Consider the following 22183-nt stretch of genomic DNA (forward strand, 5'->3'; position numbering starts at 1 on the left):
CTCAATGAATATTTTTAGACAATTGATTTCTTTGAAGATAATATGTTGCCAACTGGCAAGAATCCCAGCTTGGGAATTTCCTAGCTGAACCATTAAGCTCCTGATCTTCAATTTCATCATCTGTACAATGCATATAAATTGCAGTGTTGAATAGGATTTTTATAGATCACAAAGATAAACTTCGTAGATGGGGAACCTCAGGCTCCAAGTGAGAAGAGTCTTACCTAGAGTCAGCTTTTAGGTCCACCATCTGGCCTGAGGGGTATTTCAGTGGGATTTGCTGATGGAGTCGTGAAGCAACTCTACTGATCTAAATACATTTGTCTAGGTCACAGCCCCAAGGCAGAGAAAAGGGTGCATAGCTTCAAGTAGGCAGAGAAAATAAATGCATAGGATATACTTTCTAGATCAGGATTTGGGAGTCCTCAGGTTTGTGGAAAATTGTCTCTAGGACCTTTCTTTGGAAACTTGGATACAAGGGACTAGAAATGAATGCTGCCTCATAGGAATGGCTGGGGGTCAATAAGATAAATTTTTCATGATGTACTGAGTTCCTCAAAGAAGGTATCATATGAATGTTGAACCTGATAACATTTCACAGGGAATGAATATGCGGATGAATAGAAGGCCTGGAAGAAGAGAAAAGTGGGCTTTGAGTAGCAAGGCCAGCAAACACAGTGGCCATAATTTGCTCTGGTACTGCATTGTTAATATGGAGGAATTTCCAAGAAGTCTCAGCCACACCAGTCCTTTGGTCAGCATTGACCAAGGCTGCAGAGAGGCAGGGAGTTAGAACAGGAAGCCAGTGTAGACTGTTGGCTAATTTGTGTTGGACTTTGAAATTGGGAAGACTAGGGATTAAGTCCTGGCCTGACTACTAACTCCGTATGTATACTCACACAAGTTTCACTAAGCCTCAAAACCTCAGATTCCTTTTCTATAAAGCAATGATAGTGAAACCAGCTTCGAAGATTGTGAGGATTCAGTGATATAATGGTTGTGAGTCACAATGCAATCACCAAGAAGGCTCAGTCCCCAGAGGAAGTAGCCTCTGGAATGAGCCACTCAGCCCTTTGCATGTTCTATGATCAACAGTCCATTTCTGAATCCACAGAGTGTTGCCTTGTTGAGAGGGCTCAGCATCTGTCTTGGTGTCCTCATTAGTTTTGGATGCCTTGAGAAGACTGGGGCCCAGCCTCAGTTTTGGTGATAGGCTGGGGTCCTGATACCCCTCACTGACTTGGCTCCATAGTGCTAGATGCTCCCTTAATCATAAACCCTATCTCTGACCCGAAAGAGAGTGGTTACTGTATTCCAAAAGTAAGATGGCTCCCCTTGGATGGACTAAATCCTAGCTTCTCTCATCCCCAGGAACCTGGGATTTTGGCTGCTTGTTGTTACTCTCACAATCCAACTTTTTTTGTTAACATTAGCAAAGAAGAAGGAGATCAAAACTGTCTAGGAAAGTAGCAGACAGATCCTCATTACCAACAGGGTAAAGTCCAAACTCCTTACATGGGCACCAGGCCCATAATGATCTGGCTTCTCTCTGTCTCCCTGGCACCAGCTACTCCAATGTATTCTTCAGTTTCTGTATTTTATCCATGTTGTACCACTTCTTGTTTTCTGACAGTGCCGTGTTTTTTCAGACCTCTCTACTGGAGTGCATGCTCTTCTCTCTTCTCAGGATACTCTACATTTTCACCAGGCAAAACCACCATCATTCTCTAAGCTGCAGCCTTGCCACTATTTTCTCTGCAAAGCCTTCCCTGACCCTTTTGGGTAGACCAGGGCATTCCTTTCCATATGCTTCCACTGTATCTGAGCATATATGTTGTATATAACACCATATTGAGTTACTATTTTAGTCTCTGCATGTGTCATTTCCCAATCCTCTCTCTCCTCCCAGACTGTAAGTCCTTGGAGAACAGTGACTATGCTTTATTTATCTCTGCATCTCTAGCACACAGCACAGTATCTGGCTCCTACCAGGTGCTCAAAAGTCCTAATTGATTTGATGAATAAAATTAATTTCTACAGCACGGTTCTCACCTAAACCTGGTTTTCTCTCAGCATGACTCATGGCCATAGATATCTGAATTATGGCAAGTAGTGCTCAAGCAGAAATCGGGATCTTAGGGGACCACAGGCACTTAACCTAATAATGGTCCTCACAGGAAGACTATGCTGTTTGCTGGAGCATGTAGCACCAGGTTGTAACCATCCATCCATTCAGTCAGCTGAATCAACCCTAATGGTCAATGGAATGACCCATATCATAGCCTTACCCTCTCCCATCCATCAGAATTATTGATTAAGGTGGCAGTGCTAACATGTGTTTTAAAGAACACAGATGATACAGGAGACTACTGACAAAAATGGTTCCATGGTCAAATAAGGTAGGAAATGCAACACATTTTTTCTCTCTCTAGGAGTCATAAACCTTATCTATCACATCAAAGGTTCAGAGGAAAATTGTGAATAAAGACATCTATTTAATTTGTTAGACCAGTGCCTTCCAAACTTATCTTACCATTAAAAATCATTTTCCCTGTTATACTTATTTACATCCCAGGGAGCTAATATTCTACACAACAGGCTTTGGGAAATGCTGGATTAGGAAATTTCCCTAGATGTAGGGGAGCATCTTCAAGGAGAGGGGTTTCTAGGCAAAGGAGGATAGAAATAGATACATAGGTAGAGAACAGGTCATAGAAGGCTATGAAATACCAAAGTATATTTATTATAAATTACTACTACGTTTTCCTCATTTTAAAACCACTGGTATTGCAGAGTCTTAAACAAACATTCTGAATGGAATTTCCCCTTACACATAGCCTGAGTGAATTTTTATTTTATTCTTTAAAATGTAACCACTCCTGAAACATAATGCTTGGATATATATATATATATATATATATATATATATATATATATATATAATACGTATATGTATTTCAGCAAATGATATAGGGAGGGAAATGCTGGTTTCAGACTAAGAAAATAAAATCAAATCCTTCCTTGTGATTTACAGCTGTAATCCTGGGAAGATAATTTGCCTTCTCTGATCCTCAGTTTCTTAGTCAGTATAATGGGAAAATAACTCATGCCCTATCAAAGTCACAGAATTCAATGTCATTGATACATAAGGTGCTTTAAAACTATAAAGAGCTATATAAAATTAGATATCATGACACATACATATGCTTGTGGCCAATTTAACTTACTCCAAAACTCATGTGTACAGACAGAACATACTTTATTATTTTCTAAGCCTGATCTGGGTTTCCCCTCAAACTCTTCTGTGATGGTTGGGAGGGAAAATCCAATCTAAGTGAAAGTAAATGCCCAATTCTGTTTAAATTCATCCAGACTTAATAATTTAAGCTCTTCTTAAGGTGGTACCCAGTGTCTCTGGCTAAAAAACTAGTAATAATGTTCCACTGGGATCATGGTTCTCCCCTCTTGGTCCTCCCTCAGTGTCAGGTCCAGAGGCATTGGGGAGGCCTGTCTGAGAATCTTTTAGGAAGGCAAGGGGAGCCAGAACTGTTAGGCGGAGCATCCCTTGCCTGTTTTGGTCTCTGGGGCCATGACTCTTGACCTCCTGGCTCTGCTGGCCCTCCTGTCCCTGTGAGTCGTGTGAATCGTAGTCTGGTCTCTCCCTCAGCTTGTACTAAAACCTGGTTGCTCTGTCCTTGGTTTCCACTGGCTGCAGACTCCCGAGTCTCTGTCATTCCCTGCTTCCAGTCCAGCAATCATTCCTTCTCCTCCCAACCCGTACGGGGTTCATTATCTGCCGAGCTCAGGAGTCAGCATTCTGGCTCGCCCTTCTGCATCTCTCTTCCTGAACACTTTAGACTCCACTGCAGAGCCATGTGGGGCAGCCCCAGAGGTTTTCTCTTTCTAGAGTCCTAAGAATGAACTGGAATAAAGTGCTTTGGCCTCGAATATTACCCAGAGACGTCCAGAGCAGTTCCAGCTTTGGTTTGGAGAGAAGAATGTCAGAACCCATCTGCCCCACCTAGTTTCTCTTGCTCTTCCTTTCAAACGGCCCTCCAGGTTAGAGAAAGGCTCTTCTTTAATTCTCCTGCGTTAAATCCTCTTCCCAGTGGTAGTTACTCCTTTGCTTTTCCTATCAGATACTCAGAACTGGGTCCACAAGAATCAGCCCTAGGTAGGTTAAAGCGGGAGAATGAAGACATGTGGGAACTTCTCACTGAAGACAACAGTCTGCTCTGCAAGCCTATTGCCTTAATGTATAATCCTCCTTAGCAAATCAGGAACTTCATAATATCTTCCCTCTTCTCTTCACATTCTAACACATTTCATCTAATCTCAGTGCAAACAAATGTATGTATTAGCCACTTAGGAAACCCTATCCTTTGCTTTATTTAGTTGGAAGCCTTAAAACATTTTTAACTTTATGTAAAAGCAACATACAGACACCAGACAATGATGAAACCTAGAGATACCTGACTCTTATTTCCATGATAGTAATCATTCTTTACACGTATCAAAAGACTACAGTTTACAAACTATAGAAAAAGAACATGGGAAAGAGTGCTTTGATCAAGTCAATAACATATAATAACAATTTGCGCGGCCTGGGAAAAGGTTCTGAACTCCTCTGATTCTTAGTTTCCTTATCTGAATGGGGACTAAAGATCCCTATAACGTAGCATGGGATAACATTTCATGAAGATTAAATGTGACTGGTTCATATAGAAAACTACAAAGAGTCGTAAACATGATAATTATTATTCTCTAATTAGAGGCTTGGAGAAGACTATGATAATTATGGCCATCATTTTAATGTGCTTAGCATGCACCAAAAAGTCTGGTGAGGGCTTAAGGTAGATTAAGTTATTCAATTCTAGCAATACCATATGAAACAATTATTACTAGTAGTAGTATTTTAATATTCTTTATTTGACTGTGCCAGGTCTTAGTTGAGGCTCATGGGATCTTCGATCTTCTGTGGTATCTTTAGTTTCAGCATGTGAACCCTTAGCAATGGGATGTGGGATCTAGCTCCCTGACCAGGGATCAACCCAGAGCTTCCTACAGTGGGAGTACAGAGTCTTAGCACTGGACTGCCAGGGACGTCTCCGCAATTACTATTCTTATTATTCCCATTTTTCAGATGAGGAAATCAAGACGTGGGGAGGGTAAATAACTGGCCTCAAGGCATTCATCAATGAACAATAAACCCAGTATTCAAACCCGTATGGCTTGCCTTCAAGCTCTTCACAGCCATGCTGTAGGGCCTTCTGCTCTGTGTGGAAGGCCAAGGATACAATGACGGTGATATTCACATCAAAGCCGAGGAAAACAAAGCAGAGAACTGAGGGAACGTGGGCAAAATCACACAGCAGGTTAAGGGCAAAGCTGAGTGAAGGGTGTGTGCTGTGCTAAGCCGTTTCAGTCGCGTCCCATTCTTAGCAAGCCTATGGACCCTTGCCCGCCTGGCTCCTCTGTCCATGTAATTCTCCAGGCTAGAATACTGGAGTGGGTTACCATGCCCCCCTTCAAGGGATCTTCCTGACCCAGAGATCGAACTGGGTCTCTTATGGCCCCTGTATTGTCAGGTGGGTTCTTTACCACTAGCGCTGATAGGGTGCATGATTTCTCATCTGTGCGGATCTTTTAACCACATCTGGCTGCTTGCTTAGACAGGGATCAAGGAGCCAAAGACAGACAGCCTTGGGCATTTTGTCTTCTAGCCTTGCTCTGCCCAAGAAGTCTTCTCAGAAGTTTCAAGGTACAGAGGAGAGAGCGATGCAAACACTTCACACTTCCCCCTTCCAATGTGCCAATTCAGCTCGAATTAGTCTTGTTAAAGGAAGCTGGCCATTTCGTGTCATGGCACATTACATTTATGTGGTCTCACCTCTCTCTGCTGTAAAATGAGGTAACTAATTCATGTTAGCAGCTTTCCCCTTTCTGCCTAAAACATGTCCTCTGATGACGATAATGCAGGGAGATGGGAAATGTTTTAATGTGATCGCTCCTTCACTGTGGATTAGGATACATTCAAAGCAGCATTTCTTCCATGCCTGGGCTCACTTTCAAGATTGTCTGTGTGGATTAGGGAACAGGACGGTTTTGCAATGCTAAATAAGGTATTTTATGTTCCTCCTGTTATCATTGGGTTTGACAGAAAGGGGAAATTTAACTTCGGGGGAAGGAATTACATATGCCTATACACATTCGTGCACATAATGGAACGTTTATTTTTGTCAGTGGAAGAAGCTCTTCTCAGAAGGTCACCAGCTGTTAGGTAAGAAAATAGTAAATGTAATATCATGGTTAAGAGGATGAGCTTTCCTATCCTTCAGGCCTGAGCCCAAGTTCTGGATCTACCATGTCCCAGCTGTGTGACCTTGGGCCAGTTATGTAACCTCTCTGTTAAGGAGCTTCCTTGACTGCAAAATGAAGAAATATTTTCCTAATTGGGTTTTTGTAAGGATAAGATAAGACTGAATGAATGGAAAGTTCTTGGGCCAGTGAAGCAAGTTAGGGAGAACAGTTTTCAGAACAGAGAGCGAGGTGTTTTCCCAGTGTCCGCAGACCCCGAGCTCCTCTGTTCTACAGCAGACGGGCTGCTGTCCTAACGCCATCTTCCCAGAGCCTTCTGGGTCTCCTCAATCCTTTTCATCAGATGTGAATTAAGTTCACAAACTTCTAAAAGGAGTATAACTCTTTAGGAATGTGAGTTAAAAACCTGGGAAGACCCAGTTTGGGAATGATAAATTGAGAGGTTTGTGCTGTGACATGGAAGTTACCAGGGCCATGAGCCATGCCCTCAGAGGGCTTTCAAGGTCAAATTGAACAATTTTGATTTTAGGCAATATAGAGCCATTGAAGGTTTGGGAAGAAGAAAAGTAGGCTTTTCGGTATCTCTCAGGAAGATTAAGCTGGCTCTTGAGTAGACATTAGATCAGGACCAGGGTTAGCAAACTTCAGCCCACAGACGAAATCCAGCTGGCTGGCTGCTTAGTCTGAAAGCTAAAGATGATTTTCACATTTTTATTATTTTTAAGTTAATATTTTAAAATTGAGGCATGTTATCTATCTTATGTCATGTGTACAACAGAATGACTCCATTATTTGGATATATTGAGAAATGGTCAGTACAATAAACCTGGCTGACATGTCACAATACATAGCTACACAATATTGTTATTTTAATATGATGAGAACTTTTAAGACTTACTCTCTTAGCAATCTTCACATATGTAGTCCAGTATCACTAACTACAGTTGCCACACTGTACAGTGCATCCCCATGCCTTGTTTATTTTATGACTGAAAGTTTGTACTTTTTGACTCCCTCTACTGACTTCATCCATCCAGTTTTAACATTTTTAGGTGGCTGGGAAACAAAAACCAAAACAATAGTGGTCCATGATATGTGAAAATTATATAAAATTAAAATTTCAGATTTCATAAAGTTTTATTGGAACACAGCCATATTTGTTTACTTATTGTCTGTGGCTACTTTTTCTACAATGGCAGAATCAAGAAGTTACAAAAGAGACCTGAGGCATGAAAAGTCTAAAATACTTGGTATCTGATCTTTTAAGATAATGTTTGCTGTTCCCTGGACAGGAGCGTGATTGAACAGTAGATAGGAGCTAGATGGGGATGCTAACACTAATACTGATGAATTGATGCTTTTGAACTGTGGTGTTGGAGAAGACTCTTGAAAGTCCCCTGGACAGCAAGGAGATCAAACCAGTCAATCCTAAAGGAAATCAGTCATGAATATTCACTGGAAGGACTGATGATGAAGCAGAAACTCCAATACTTTGGCCACCTGATTCAAAGACCTGACTCATTTGAAAAGACCCTGATGCTGGGAAAGAGTGAAGGCAGGAGGAGAAGCAGACGACAGAGGATGAGATGGTTGGATGGCATCACCGACTTGAGGGACATGAGTTTGAGCAAGCTCCGGGAACTGGTGATGGACAGGAAGCCTGGGGTGCTGCAATTTACGATCATGGGGTTGCAAAGAGTCAGACACGACTGAGTGACTGAACTGAACTGACTGAATACTAATGTAAAATTACCATCAATTATGGATTTACTATCTGACATGTATTTTATTTATATAAACATGTTTAAGACTCAGGACAAGCCTATGCCAGCATCTAAGTAACTTGACCAAGGTTATTTAGGGAGGACAATCAGAGGCATAGTCGGAGCTCCTATCAATAGACTAGAGGAGCTGAGTATTTAATCATAATGTACACTGCCTTTAACAGTCAATGTGAGAGATGATGAGGAACAGAAAGGGAAGAGTCCAAGAGGTATGTTAGAGATACCATCCATCAACAGTACTCTGAGGCCTTTTGAATTTCAAGCATCAGGATAAAGTTAGAGAAGAAAATTTCCCAAAGTCTAGATGCCTGGGACCAGTTGGTGCTCTACATTGCTTGCAAGGGTCGAAGTCTGAGCATTCTCAGTAAAATCTCAGCTTCACATGAACTCTGCTTGTTAATATGCTTCCATCGCTCTTGATCTGGTAATTGCGCCACTTGAGCTCCCAAGCACTAAAATTAAATCTGGAAATTTGTCATACACCTTCCCCATGCGATGGTAACACAGAAGGTGGAAGCTCCCACAGTCAAAATGAATTACTCAGTGAGTTCATTTGTCACCAGGAGGTAATTGGGATTTAAGCTACGGTCTCAGAAAGAAATACATCACATCGCATGATCACTTGCTTTAATGGTAGCCTATACCTAATTTTCATCCCCACCCAACCCCTTCTCATCAGACTCAGGGACCTGCTAGTAGCATAATTTGACTTTTTTTTCCTGTTGCCCCCCGGAAATATCAAGCATCAGCCGAGAGAAGAACTACACGTAAAGTAGGACAATGGATATAACGGCTCTAGCTTGGGATCGGCTGGTATCAGGGATTTTTACAAATTCATTTATTTATTCACTTATCCATCCACGGACAAGCATTTACTGAGAAACTTTTCTATGCCAGGCCTGAAATTGATGCTAGAAGTCCAAAGGAGAATAAACCATTTCCTTACAGATAAAGTGCTGATTCTAGCATATGACTTTAAATAGGCTTAGAAGATCCCACATGTATCATCAAAACACAACCCCCCACTCCTTCCACCATTAACACATGGCATTCCTCTTCACCTTCCACTCACTTATGTCTCAATATGCTGCCAGTTTTTGGATGAGTAAATCTATAAGAAAATATCAGACTGGACTGTAAGGAGCAGAGAAAGCAAAGAGACCTGCATTTTTTTCCTGCTCTGATATGAACTGTTGAGAGACCTTGAACAAATTCCTTGTCTTATCTAGATATTTGGTTTCCTATCTGTAAGATGATGGGCTGGGTTAGCCATAGCTATGTATAGAAAATGAAGGTGAGATACTTGCTGAACTGGGGAGGGATTAGGAGAGGGGTTGGAGACACAGAGCCTCCCCCTCTCCCATCCTTTCCTTTTCACATGAGGGAAATTCACAAACCCTGTGGAATGTAGTGCAATGTCATGAAAAAGATGGAAAGTATATTTATATTTGTGGCTCAGAGGGTAAAGCATCTGCCTGCAATGCAGGAGACCTGGGTTCAATCCCTGGGTGGGGAAGATTCCCCTGGAGAAGGAAATGGCAACCCACTTCAGTATTCTTGCCTGGAAAACCCCATGGATGGAGAAGCCTCATGGGCTACAGTCCATGGAGTCGCAAAGAGTTGGACACAACTGAGCAACTTCACTTTCACTTTAAGGGAAGGAAATTGGATAAAATCATTCACAGCTGTATCTTCCCCTTTAACTGTGCTAAGCCTCTGCAGTAGACAAGACAAAGCAGCTACATTACTTGGGTGAACCTGTGTCTGAGGAATCCAGGAGGTATCTATCCTCAGAATGGGGGTCTGGGGAATATACCAAGAGAAAGAGCATTTCCTGCTTGTCACAAGTAGAAACTGTTGTGGTGCAGACCTTTCTGGTTCAGATAATGATTTGAGTTGATTCCTTGAACTCACTCTTGAACAAGCTGGGGAGATTTGGTTTCTATCAGAGATCGGGCCACAGTGTGAAAAGAGTAAACATCTTAACATTGGAATACTTACTGAAAGATATACCCATCCCCAAGGAGAAGTCTCCAACTTGGAGTGCATTTTTCTCTGCTTAGTGTTTAACAGTAGGGGGACAGACAGGGCACGTGAGTGAGGCTGTACCTTATTTTATTATTGTTCTTTAAAAAAAATATTTTATATTGAAGTATAACTGATTCATAATATTGTAGTAGTTTTAGGTGTATGGCAAAGCGATTCTGTTAATACATATGTCTATTCTTTTTCAAATTCTTTTCCCATTTAACTTATTGCAGAACATTGAGTAGAGTTCCCTGTCCTATATGGCGGGGACTTGTTAATTATCTATTTTAGATACAGTAGTTTGTATATGTTAAAGACCAATAAATAGACATCTCTACTTCTAAAAAAGGTCCTCTCTAACCCTGAGTGTCAGTTCATTTCCCATTACAGATGGGGTTTTCTGGAGGAAAATGCACAGAATACAGTTAAGGTGTAAGATTTTAAACAGAGATCAAGAGCTAAAAAGAAAGGGAAGAGAGCAGGATTGGGCAGACCATGCAAGCAAGAGAACCAGGCATATAAAGGCCGGGCTATTGGGCCTGATTCAGGACTACCTGGACAGACAATATTCACTCTAGAGCTCCTGCTGGATTGGACAGGGTTCGCTGAAGCAGGAGCTGACAGCTAGAGGCTGCCCACCCACCTCACTCCACATAGCCAGGAAGGACATGCTTCCTTAAAGGAATGTCTACGTTGCCCACCACCAGACCCAACATGAAATTGATGGCATTGATGGATGGCAGAGGAGAGTGTAGAGAAGGTACAATTTACAAGGGTGCTGCACTATTTCTTACAAATTGTAATGAATTGCACCCATAAACCTCAAGGACAGAAGTAAGGTGGCAGGTGGTCAAACCTAGAGAAAAGATTACAGCAATGGCTGTAACTCTACAACTGAGCTGGGGACTAAGGGTAACGAACATGTCAAATTACAACCCGTTGCCTAAGAAGCAGTTCAGTTCAGTTGCTCAGTTGTGTCCGACTCTTTGCAACCCCCTGAACCGCAGCATGCCAGGCCACCCTGTCATTCACCAATTCCCAGAGTTTACCCAAACTGTCCATTGAATTGGTGATGCCATCTAACCATCTCATCCTCTGTCGTCCCCTCCTCCTCCTGCCCTCAATCTTTCCCAGCATCAGGTTCTTTTCCAATGAGTCAGCTTTTCACATCAGGTGGCCAAAGTATTGGAGTTTCAGCTTCAACATCAGTCCTTCCAATGAACACTCAGAACTGATCTCCTTTAGGGTGGACTGGTTGGATCTTCTCTCAGTCCAAGGGACTCTCAAGATTCTTCTCCAACACCACAGTTCAACAGCATCAATTCTTCAGTGCTCAGCTTTCTTTATAGTCTAACTCTCACATCCATACATGACTACTGGAAAACCATAGCCTTAACTAGATGGACCTTTGTTGGCAAAGTAATGTCTCTGCTTTTCAGTGTGATGTTTAGGTTGGTCATAACTTTCCTTCCAAGGAGTAAGCATCTTTTAATTCCATGGCTGCAATCACCATCTGCAGTGATTCTGGAGCCCCAAAAATAAGGTCAGCCACTGTTTCCACTGTTTCCCCATCTATTTCCCATGAAGTGATGGGACCAGATGCCATGATCTTTGTTTTATGAATGTTGAGCTTTAAGCCAACTTTTCCACTCTCTTTCACTTTCATCAAGAGGCTCTTTAGTTTTTCTTCACTTTCTGCCATAAGGGTGGTGTCATCTGCATATCTGAGCTTATTGATATTTCTCTCGGCAATCTTGTTTCCAGCTTGTGCTTCATCCAGTCCAGCGTTTCTCATGATGTACTCTGCATGTAAGTTAAATAAGCAGAGAGCTGGGGAAATAAAGGTTCTGACATCTTTCTCTTACTTTCCTTTCCCCTGCTGCGGCTACCAGTAGGGAAACCCAACAGAAGCCAGAGAAGCCACTGTCAGTTGAATGCAATCTTCCTGGTACAGAGCAACAGGGAAGAGGCAGACTACAGATCTAGAGGGGCAAGCAACAAATAACCAGCACTCTCCGATACCAGATCTAGGAGCTAAAATGTTGTTAGATGATCTGGGAAGATCAAGATCATGGTGACAGAATCTGGGCAAAATTAAGAGCCCACAGTGAAATTCTGTAACCCCTTCAATGACAGTTTTAGTGCATTAGACTTGGTCCCTAACTTGGCAAAAGCAACAGAAAAAAAAAAAAACAGGGTATATGGGTCTCTGCTTGGTTTGGCTCTATTTCTTGAGGCAGGGTACTCCATCCACATCTTCGTTGATCCTTAAGACCCAAAGGCCTCTTTGCTTCTTCCACTAGTTCATTTTCTTTTAAAACTCTGCATTACAATTCATTAGTGGGCTATGAAATCCAGTTGTCATGGCCAAGGCTTTAAAAAAAATATAGTACAGGACAGATTCTATCGGAATGCCCTGTATGCTTTAAAAAAAAAAAAGGTAATTATTGTTCTATGAAACCTTGATTTGCTTATGTGTATAATCACTGATGCTGGGAGGGATTGAGGGCAGGAGGAGAAGGGGACGACAGAGGATGAGATGGCTGGATGGCATCACTGAATTGATGGATGTGAGTCTGAGTGAACTCCGCGAGTTGGTGATGGACAAGGAGGCCTGGCGTGCTGAGATTCGTGGCGTCGCAAAGAGTCGGACACAACTGAGCAACTGAACTGAACTGAACTGATATTCACTGAGTCAAAATTTAAAACATATTTCTTATGTCCCAATAAGAAGCCTGAAACTACTATCCTAGTTAGTTTGAGAATGTAGAAGATAATTGCCAAGAAACATGTATTATAAATATCTCATTTCCACCAGGGATCAGGGATTGGGTGCACAGATGAATATCAGTGATGGTGGGAGATTCAAGGTTGTAAAGCCATTCTTTCTTGTTGTTCAGCTGTTAGGTCGTGTCCAGTTCTTTGGGACCTCATGAACTGCAGCATGCCTTCCCTGTCCTTCGCTATATCCTGGAGTTTGATCAAACTCATGTCCATTGAGTCAGTGATGCCATCCAACCATCTCATCCTCTGTTGTCTCCTTCTCCTCCTGTCCTCAATCTTTCCCAGCATCAAGGTCTTTTCCAATGAGTTGGCTCTTCGCATCAGGTGGCCAAAGTATTGGAGCTTTAGAAAAGCCAGTAGAGATTTAATTGTTGCTTTTCTTAGGGTCACAACCTATTCCAATTGTCCAGAAGATTATATCAAAATTTCTGCTTTTCTTCTTTTGTTCTTCCTAGTCTAGACTACTTCCTGGAATCATTTCCAACCCAAAGGTGACTGAAGACCTCATTCTAAGCTCAACAAAGTAAACAAGGCTCAAATGGAGCTCTGACCTCATGCAAAGGGAGACATAAGATCCAGAGAGCAGCACACTATGAGGTGCCTGCAAGTCAGTATCTCTAGGACTGTTGTCCATTGCCATTTGCAGAGGTATGATTTCCCTTTCTCAAAATATATATGTAGAAACTCACACAATTCGCTGCCAGCTTCTTGGTCTTGAACAGCTCTCTGACACTGAGATCTACCATTATAACTATACTAACAATTCAGCAGCCTTTGGTACCTAGGTTAGAACCATGTGCATCTAATTGCCTCGGATGATTAAGAGTTAACACTGCTGACCTACCCCCAGAGGGAAATTACAAGGACTATCAAATTAGAGGCAACCAGCCTCTTTGAAAATAATCCAACGTACCAGGAGTATTTAATAATAATCAGGATAATCATAACAATTCTACATATATCTATTTTGAAAAGTGGTGAGCCATTTCTCACTCACTTTCTAGAAACTTCACTTGCTAGAAAGCAAAGCTTTGCAATTATTCAAATTGGAGATTAGTATTTTGTTGTTGTTGATGTTTCCCATAGCCTCTCAGGTGGAGGAAGGACAAAGAAAGCCATCCCAGAGGGGAACAGAATCAATCCCAGCTGCTCATTAAAAGGTAAACTGTCAATAATCTTTGTCAGGCCTTTTTATCTTGGGCTTTAGTACCTGATGATCCCTAAGGCAGCAAGCAGTATTGAGATTAGACGGGCTCCTAGTTTGCACATCCCCAGTGGTGCAGGATTAACCCCCTGCACGCTGCTGCGGACTTTCTCTGAACCACTTCTGAACCCTGGATGAGCAAGGATTATGAGGCTGCTATAGCCATCTGCAGAGGCATGGGCTTTCCTTTGGAAAATAGCTCACCACACTTGGGAACCTAAACCAGCCATAACATCATATAGGAAAGCCTGAACAAACTTTGTGGTCAATCCAATACATACCATCTTTTTTCCCTAATCAAAAGCTCATTCAGTGGTTGCACCACAGGCTTCTGGATGAAGCCAAGCTCTCCACAGCATGGTATATTTGTTTTATAGACTGTCTGCAGCCAGAGCCACTAACCCTTCCTCCTGTCCCTCTCCTTCTAAACTTATTGCCCTTTACCTTGAACCTGGGAGGGCCCCCAACCTGTTTAACTAATAGAATGTGATAGAAGTGATGTTATATGCCTTTTTACATAACTGTTTGTAGCAGCTTTATTAGTAATATCCAAAAATTGCCAACAACCCACATATTCATCTACAAGTAAACTGTATGTATCTATACGGTGGAATACCATTCAGCAATAAAAATGAACTATTGATATAATACCTTCAATGCCTTGGATGAATCCCCAAATAATCATATGGAATTAAATAAGCCAGACCAAGAAAGAATACATACTATATGATTCCATTTATATAAAGTCCTAGAACATACAAACTAAACAGTGACCAATACCAGTTGAAGCAAAGACAAACTCTTCCCTAGAACATGACCTAATTGAGGAATCAGGGGCGACTCAATGGCTTGTTTCTAGCACATAGTTTTGGGGTGTCTTGTTTTGCGAGACAGATGATTGAACTTCTTTAGCTCCATTTTGCAGTGCCCCTGCCTCCACTTAGGATGTCTGCCTCTCTGGTGGCTCAGCTGGTACAGAATTTGCCCGCAGTGCAGGAGACATGGGTTTGATTCATGGGTTGGGAAGATCCCCTGGAGAAGAGATAGGCTGCACACTCCAGTGTTCTCGGGCTTCTCTGGGGGCTCAGACAGTAAAGAACCTGCCAGCAGTGAGGGATTCCAACCCTGGGTTGAGAAGATCCCCTGGAAGAGAGCATGGCAACCCACTCCAGGATTCTTGCCAGGAGAATCCCGGATGGACAGAGGAGCCTGGCGGGCTACAGTCCATGGGGACACAAAGAGTCGGACAAGACTGAACAACTAAGCACAGCACACAGAAGCAAATTATGGCAGCTCCACAAATACATTATGTACCCTCGCCGTCTCATACACACACACATCAGAGCCTTTCCATATGATACTTTACCATTTGTAGTCCCTCTCATTCTTTCCTGAAATCCCTATGTCAGGGTACTCAGCACGCTGTCTTCTAGTCACCCCTTTATTGTCTCCTCTATCAAGAAGAAAGCTCATTGAGGGTAGGAAAAGCATCTTATTCACTGATCTGGCTACATTTCTCAGCTCTGTGCCTGGCACATGGTAAGCATTCAGTAGATGATTTTGAAATAATAAATTGTACAGAAATGACTAAGTGCTTTTATAGATGTTTATAATTGGGGTAGAAGGGGAAGATTTAAATGCATGTAACAATTAGAGAACAAAGCAAAACAGTATAAAACCAAATACCAAATGGGTACCCGATGTTCACAACTTTAGAAACACTCTTCTCTTGATAATTGGTTCATGCTATATTAGGGTCTTCATATTAGTAGTAATTAGAATAATAATGATCCATTACAATGAAAACTTTTAGTTTTCCAAATGCTTTCACATGCATTATCTCTTTTGACTCAACTCCAATTATTTAGGGACAAAGAAGTCATAGAATCATTTATGCCAAATCATGTAACATGAGTAGGTTGCTTGTCATTTATTCTTTCCCGAATTCAGCTGCTTGTGAACCAGGCATGAGTTTAGGATAAGGTGTACATTCTCTGTTACCCAACAAATGTAATAATATACAGGGTTAGTGTTCCCCAGGATCAAAGCCACTACACAGACTAAAAGGCATTTTATCAACTACAAGCATCCAGTAAAATAACAAAAACTGAAAATATGAATCTCTGAACAGAAGGGAATTTAGTAAATGCAACATAATGCCCTCAAGTTGAAAAATAATAACCTGTCCACTTTCAGATTAGCAATTCCATCTCCATATACTCAAAAATTTCTCTACCCAAGAGCAGAAAACCATCGTTTAAAACCAACAAGACAACTGGCTATAAATTGAGATAAATCCGACCAGAAGAGGACTTTTCCCATTTCAGCTTCCCTATCACTAAAAGATACTATTTATTTATGAAATGGATCAGTTCAGTTCAGTTCAGTTCAGTTCAGTTGCTCAGTCCTGTCCGACTCTTTGCGACTCCATGAATCGCAGAACGCCAGGCCTCCCTGTCCATCACCAACTCCCATAGTTCATTCAGACTCACATTCATCGAGTCAGTGATGCCATCCAGCAGTCTCATCCTCGGTCATCCCCTTCTCCTCCTGCCCCCAATCCCTCCCAGCATCAGAGTCTTTTCCAATGAGTCAACTCTTCGCATGAGGTGGACAAAGTACTGGAGTTTCAGCTTTAGCGTCATTCCTTCCAAAAAAATCCCAGGGTTGATCTCCTTCAGAATGGACTGGTTGGATCTCCTTGCAGTCCAAGGGACTCTCAAGAGTCTTCTCTAACACCACAGTTCAAAAGCATCGATTCTTCAGCGCTCTGCCTTCTTCACAGTCCAACTCTTCACATCCATACATGACTACTGGAAAAACCATAGCCTTGACAAGACAGACCTTAGTTGGCAAAGTAATGTCTCTGCTTTTCAATATGAAATGGATACTCCGAGCCAAATACTGTATCAGGCACTGTGTTAAATGCTTTATTTTCATTATCTATAATTATAAGGTATTCCTAGGGGGTAGGTATCACTATTTCCATTTTACAGATGGGAAAACTGATGCTCAAAAAGGTAAAGGAATGTCACATCACAACACAGCTGGTGAGTGACTGCTAGGATTCAAACTGAGATCTGTCTTCAAAGTTAGTGCTCTTTCTACCTTAAAAAGTTTGCTAATCCAAAAATAAATGAATATTTTAGGGTTCCCAGCAATCTTAGGGACCTCTCATTTCAACTGTTTCTCATTACTGCTCCTAATGAAAACATGCATAATTAACTGAGGACTGACAATTACCTTCTGATACAAAACACTCAGAGCTGCAGATGGGTCCTCCCTACATGACACCATAGCAACCAGTTGAAATATGAAGAAAGGAAGGAGGGAGAGAAGGAGAGACAAGGAGGGAGGGAAGGAGGGAAAGGAGGAGAAAGGAAGGAGGGAATCTTACTCATCACAGTTGTTTGCTTTCACTCTTGGTGGAAGGAAGGGGAGCTAATGAGCCTGATTTCTTATTCTTAGGTGTCAGATACAAACAGAACCTATGCTAGTATCACCCAGGACTTAGAGGCACTCTGACCTGGGAGAAACAACTAATCAGGCAGCATTTATTGGGGCTTTCTAAATTTCCTGCTGGAGGACATCTGTACTGAAGACCTTAATGCACCAGCCTAAGGGGATTTGCTGGGAGACCATAGAACCTTTCTCGATGAGTTTTCACCCAGCTGCCACCTGCCAAAAGTGCTCTCTGCTGAAGGCTTCCTTTCTGATTCTTGGGCCTTATAGAGTCCCATGGAGGAGGAGAAAAGGTAGTAGCAAGGCCCACCACTGAATTCTACTCAGGGATTTCCCTAATACACTGCCTCTAAGATTTCAAAGTTTTGGTAAAAAGGACTGGGACCTCCTTAAGAGGGCCTATTGCTGAACTCTCCAGAGAAGGCAGTGGGACCACATGGGAGAGACGGTGCTGGAGCAACCTTGAGTAATGAATAGAAATTTCCCAAGTGGAAAAATTAGGAAATGTACCTACTATGCACTGGACCCAGGGGAATTATTATATCAGTGGATGGGTGGAAAACTAGACGCTGTAGGTAACCCAAGCCATATGAATGTGACCACTAACAAAGCTGGACACAGAAGGGGATGAAAGAGGGGGAGGTTAGAGGTGGGGGGAGGGAAAGAAAATGAATATTAATAGATACCAAAGAACTTTACAGGAAGGTTCTGCAGCTGCCAAGCAAATGGGAATCTGTTCAGCAGTCAAAGAAAAAATGCACCGAGCAATGCCAGTATTGCTGTCAGAACCTCTGCCTGATGCCAGGAACATTTGAGAGTGCATTTTTTTTCTCATTCATGATCCCAAACAGTAAACGGCATCATCAAACCCAATCTTGTCATATACGTGACTCATTTGGCATTTTTTGACCATTTATATTGGTTTAACCAGCAAAGGGTTTTTCCATCCACTGAGACTCACATCAACTCATCAGAGGGAAGTAGAGAAACTCTTGCAATGAAGAAATAGATGAAGAGAGAGAGGTTCAGAGGGGACATGGATTCCTGTTCATGGTCACATACTGAGTTAATCTAGGTGGATTGTTCTAACTTCTGCCAGGCGATGCTGTCTGTAGTATCACCACACACCTAAGACTCATTCTTCAGGTTATTCTTTTAAAGGACCCTACCACATACCACATTATGGTTGTATCTTGTATGTGTTTATACATACACTCACCTAGATATACATATATCCACATATGCATATCCATATATGTATATGATGTAATATCATATACATCATTGTATATTCTACACATCCATGTATTTATATGCACCTATAACACATAAGGTCTGTCTAGTCAAGGCTATGGTTTCTCCAGTAGTCATGTATGGATGTGAGAGTTGGACTGTGAAGAAGGCTGAGGCCTGAAGAATCGATGCTTTTGAACTGTAGTGTTGGAGAAGACTCTTGAGAGTCCCTTGGACTGCAAGGACATCCAACCAGTTCATTCTGAAGGAGATCAACCCTGGGATTTCTTTGGAAGGAATGACGCTAAAGCTGAAACTCCAGTATTTTGGCCACCTCATGTGAAGAGTTGACTCATTGGAAAAGACTCTGATGCTGGGAGGGATTGGGGGCAGGAGGAGAAGGAGACGACCGAGGATGAGATGGCTGGATGGCATCACGGACTCGATGGACGTGAGTCTGAGTGAACTCCGGGAGTTAGTGATGGACAGGGAGGCTGGCGTGCTGCGATTCATGGGGTTGCAAAAGGTCGGACACGACTGAGAGACTGAACTGAACTGATAACATATAGACCTAGAAGGAAAACACTTGAGAAAGCATTGAGAGATTGCAAAGAGAAAAGAATTATGTTCAAATGAAATAATGGTAGGGAAGCCCTTCTGCATTCTTAATAACTAAATGAATGGGAAATGAGGACAAATTCTTACAGACCATTACAGACCACTTGGATAGTTTTTGGATTGAAAGGCTAGATGCTAATGAGGATGTGCTTCTTACTCTTCCAGACAAAGGAGTCATTCATCCTCATATTCTCAAATATCTCAAATATCAAGAACTTTCTCTGAGTTAAGCACTGCACATAGTGTTGGGACAGAGAGGCAAATGAAGACATAGTGTCCACCTTCCAGGAGCCCATAGCAGAGGCACAGGCCGTTGTGTAAATCTAGCAATTATCCTACAACATGACAAATGCTTTCACTGGTCTATCCCTTGGGAACACAGAGCCAGGGCATCTAAATCACACTTCATTCACAGGAAATTTTTTAGTAGAGTGCTGCTTGGGCTGAAGCAAGAACAGGCTAGATGAAAATCGTTCAATAAATGTTTATTGAATCAACCAGTGGATGAGTAACTGAGTCAAGGGGACTCCAGTTTCTCCCCATGGGTCTGATCTCTTCCTCTGGAAACCCTGCCAGCCCTCCCTCCTCTTTATAGAGTCAAGTATGAGAATTTACTGTTTCAGAGCCTTAAGAATTCATAGATAATTCATATACTATTGAGGTAGCGGTTGTCATACTCAGTAAACAAAGAAACCCACAACTTGGGGAAACTGAAAGGACCAGCAGCCTCTTCTAATAAAAGAAAAGAAACAGTCTGCTCTCTTTCCACTCAGTACTGTCCCACTCTCTCCTCTTCTTAGTGAACTTTTTGGATGTCCAATTATCAGGTAGCCTGGAAACAAGTTTCTCTTCTTAAGATAAACAGCCAATGACTGAAGCACAATTTATATCTATTATTTTTTCATCAGGCTCCCGTCTCAGTCTGGGCAAGGCTAAATAAGAAGAACTGTTAGGAAAATCGGAGGCGAGGACACAAATGAATGCCCTACCTTTGGCATTTAGATGCGGGCCTGATCCAGAACCATGTGTGTCTTCCTGTGTGACATTTCCAGCGCCGAACTGGAAAATGAGTCTAAGCACAGATATGGCCTATAATGAATCCATCTGGCCACACACCAAGCTTTTAAATATTTACAATTATGGCCCCAGCCTTATTAAACTTGCAGGAAAACGGCAGCAGCAGGGCGTACATATGGGGCTTGAGAAGGCTCCCTTGGCCAGCACCATGACAGCAGATGCCTGAAATTTCTAGAAAAATATACACTTGTATGCCAGATGCTTGAGACCAGGAAATGGTATGAAAACATCAGGAAAGTGGCTCGACGGAAGTTCTCAAACTGCATACAGGATGCAGTGAAGAGCATGTATGAGCTGTCAAGTCCATATTTAAATCATTCCTATCTTGAAAGTTTATTCCGTGTTGATGGTCTAAGAGGTAGCAAATCTAGCAAATTAATGGGAACAAGTGTTACATACAGGGAAATAAAGAACACTCTGTTACCAGGAGCAACACAAAAATAAAGATTCAAGTCAGAGTTGGAACTCAGTCTTAATCAGCATTCTCTGGAAGGCAACGTGGCTTCTTTAAAGAACCACACAGTTGGAGCACCAGAAGATTCTGGTTCCAGTCTGTATCCACCACTCACTCATTGTACAAGGGTGGGCAAATCACAATTTCCTAGAGTCCATTTTCTCATGAGCAAAAGGAAAAACCATAACTACCTGCCTCCCAGGGTTGTTTAAGACTCCAATGCTATTGCAATGGTTTTCAAACTGTGATTTAATGGTCAGTAGTGAGTTTGGAAATTAGTGTAGTGGATTATAACTACTATTTTTAAACAAAATAAAATTAGGATAGAATGAAAGAGAATAGAATGGAATAGAAAATAGTTCACACATCGTAAGAGTGAGGACAACATTGTGAAGTTTTTGTTTCATTTACATGTGTGCATGTGTGGACTAGGTTGCTATGTTAAATTCATTTCTTTTTGTAAATTATGGCTACACTATATGAAAGAACTTTGTAAAATGTAAAGGAAGGCATCCAGGGAAAGCTAGTGGTCCAGCAATGCCAAATGGGTTTTGTTTTTTTGTGTTTTTTTTTTGGGGGGGGGGTTTGTTTTGACTACACAGTTTTCAATTTTTTTTTAAATAAGCTTTAGTTTTTAGAGGAATCAGGTTCACAACAAGACTGAGTAGAAGGTACAGAGATTTCCCATATACCTCCTGCCCCCAGTGAATGCACATTGACATTGACATTGAAGTCACTCAGTCGCGTCCGACTCTTTGCGACCCCATGGACTGTAGCCTACCAGGCTCCTCCGTCCATGGAATTTTCCAGGCAAGAGTACTGGAGTGGGTTGCCATTTCCTTCTCCAGGAGATCTTCCCAACCCAGGGATCGAACCTGGGTCTCCTGCATTGTAGGCAGACGCTTTACCGTCTGAGCCACCAGGGAAGTGAATGTACAGCCTCCCCTATTATTAATCAGTCCTCATACATTTGTTAGAATGATGAACCTACATAGACCCATCATTGTCTCCCAAAGTCTTTAGTTTATATTAAGGTTTTCTCTTGGTGTTGTATATTCTCAGTTTGGACAAATATACAATAATATGCATCCACCATTACGGGCTTCCCTGGTGGCTCAATGTTAAAGAATGCACCTGCCAATGAAGGAGATGTGGGTTTGATTCTTGGTTCAGGAAGGTCACCTGGAAAGAGCAAGGAAAGGGCAACCCACTCCAGTATTC

At 42.0% G+C, this 22183-nt stretch overlaps 1 non-coding gene across 1 annotated transcript; it reads right to left on the minus strand.

The window, feature by feature from the left end:
- Nucleotides 1–21816: 21816 nt before the first annotated feature.
- Nucleotides 21817–21888, minus strand: TRNAC-ACA (transfer RNA cysteine (anticodon ACA)). Its single transcript has one exon. It is a non-coding gene; the product is annotated as a tRNA-Cys (tRNA).
- Between the last annotated feature and the right edge of the window lie 295 nt (nucleotides 21889–22183).

The sequence above is a fragment of the Ovis canadensis genome, chromosome 1 (assembly GCF_042477335.2).
Source record: "Ovis canadensis isolate MfBH-ARS-UI-01 breed Bighorn chromosome 1, ARS-UI_OviCan_v2, whole genome shotgun sequence".
NCBI lineage: Eukaryota > Metazoa > Chordata > Mammalia > Artiodactyla > Bovidae > Ovis > Ovis canadensis.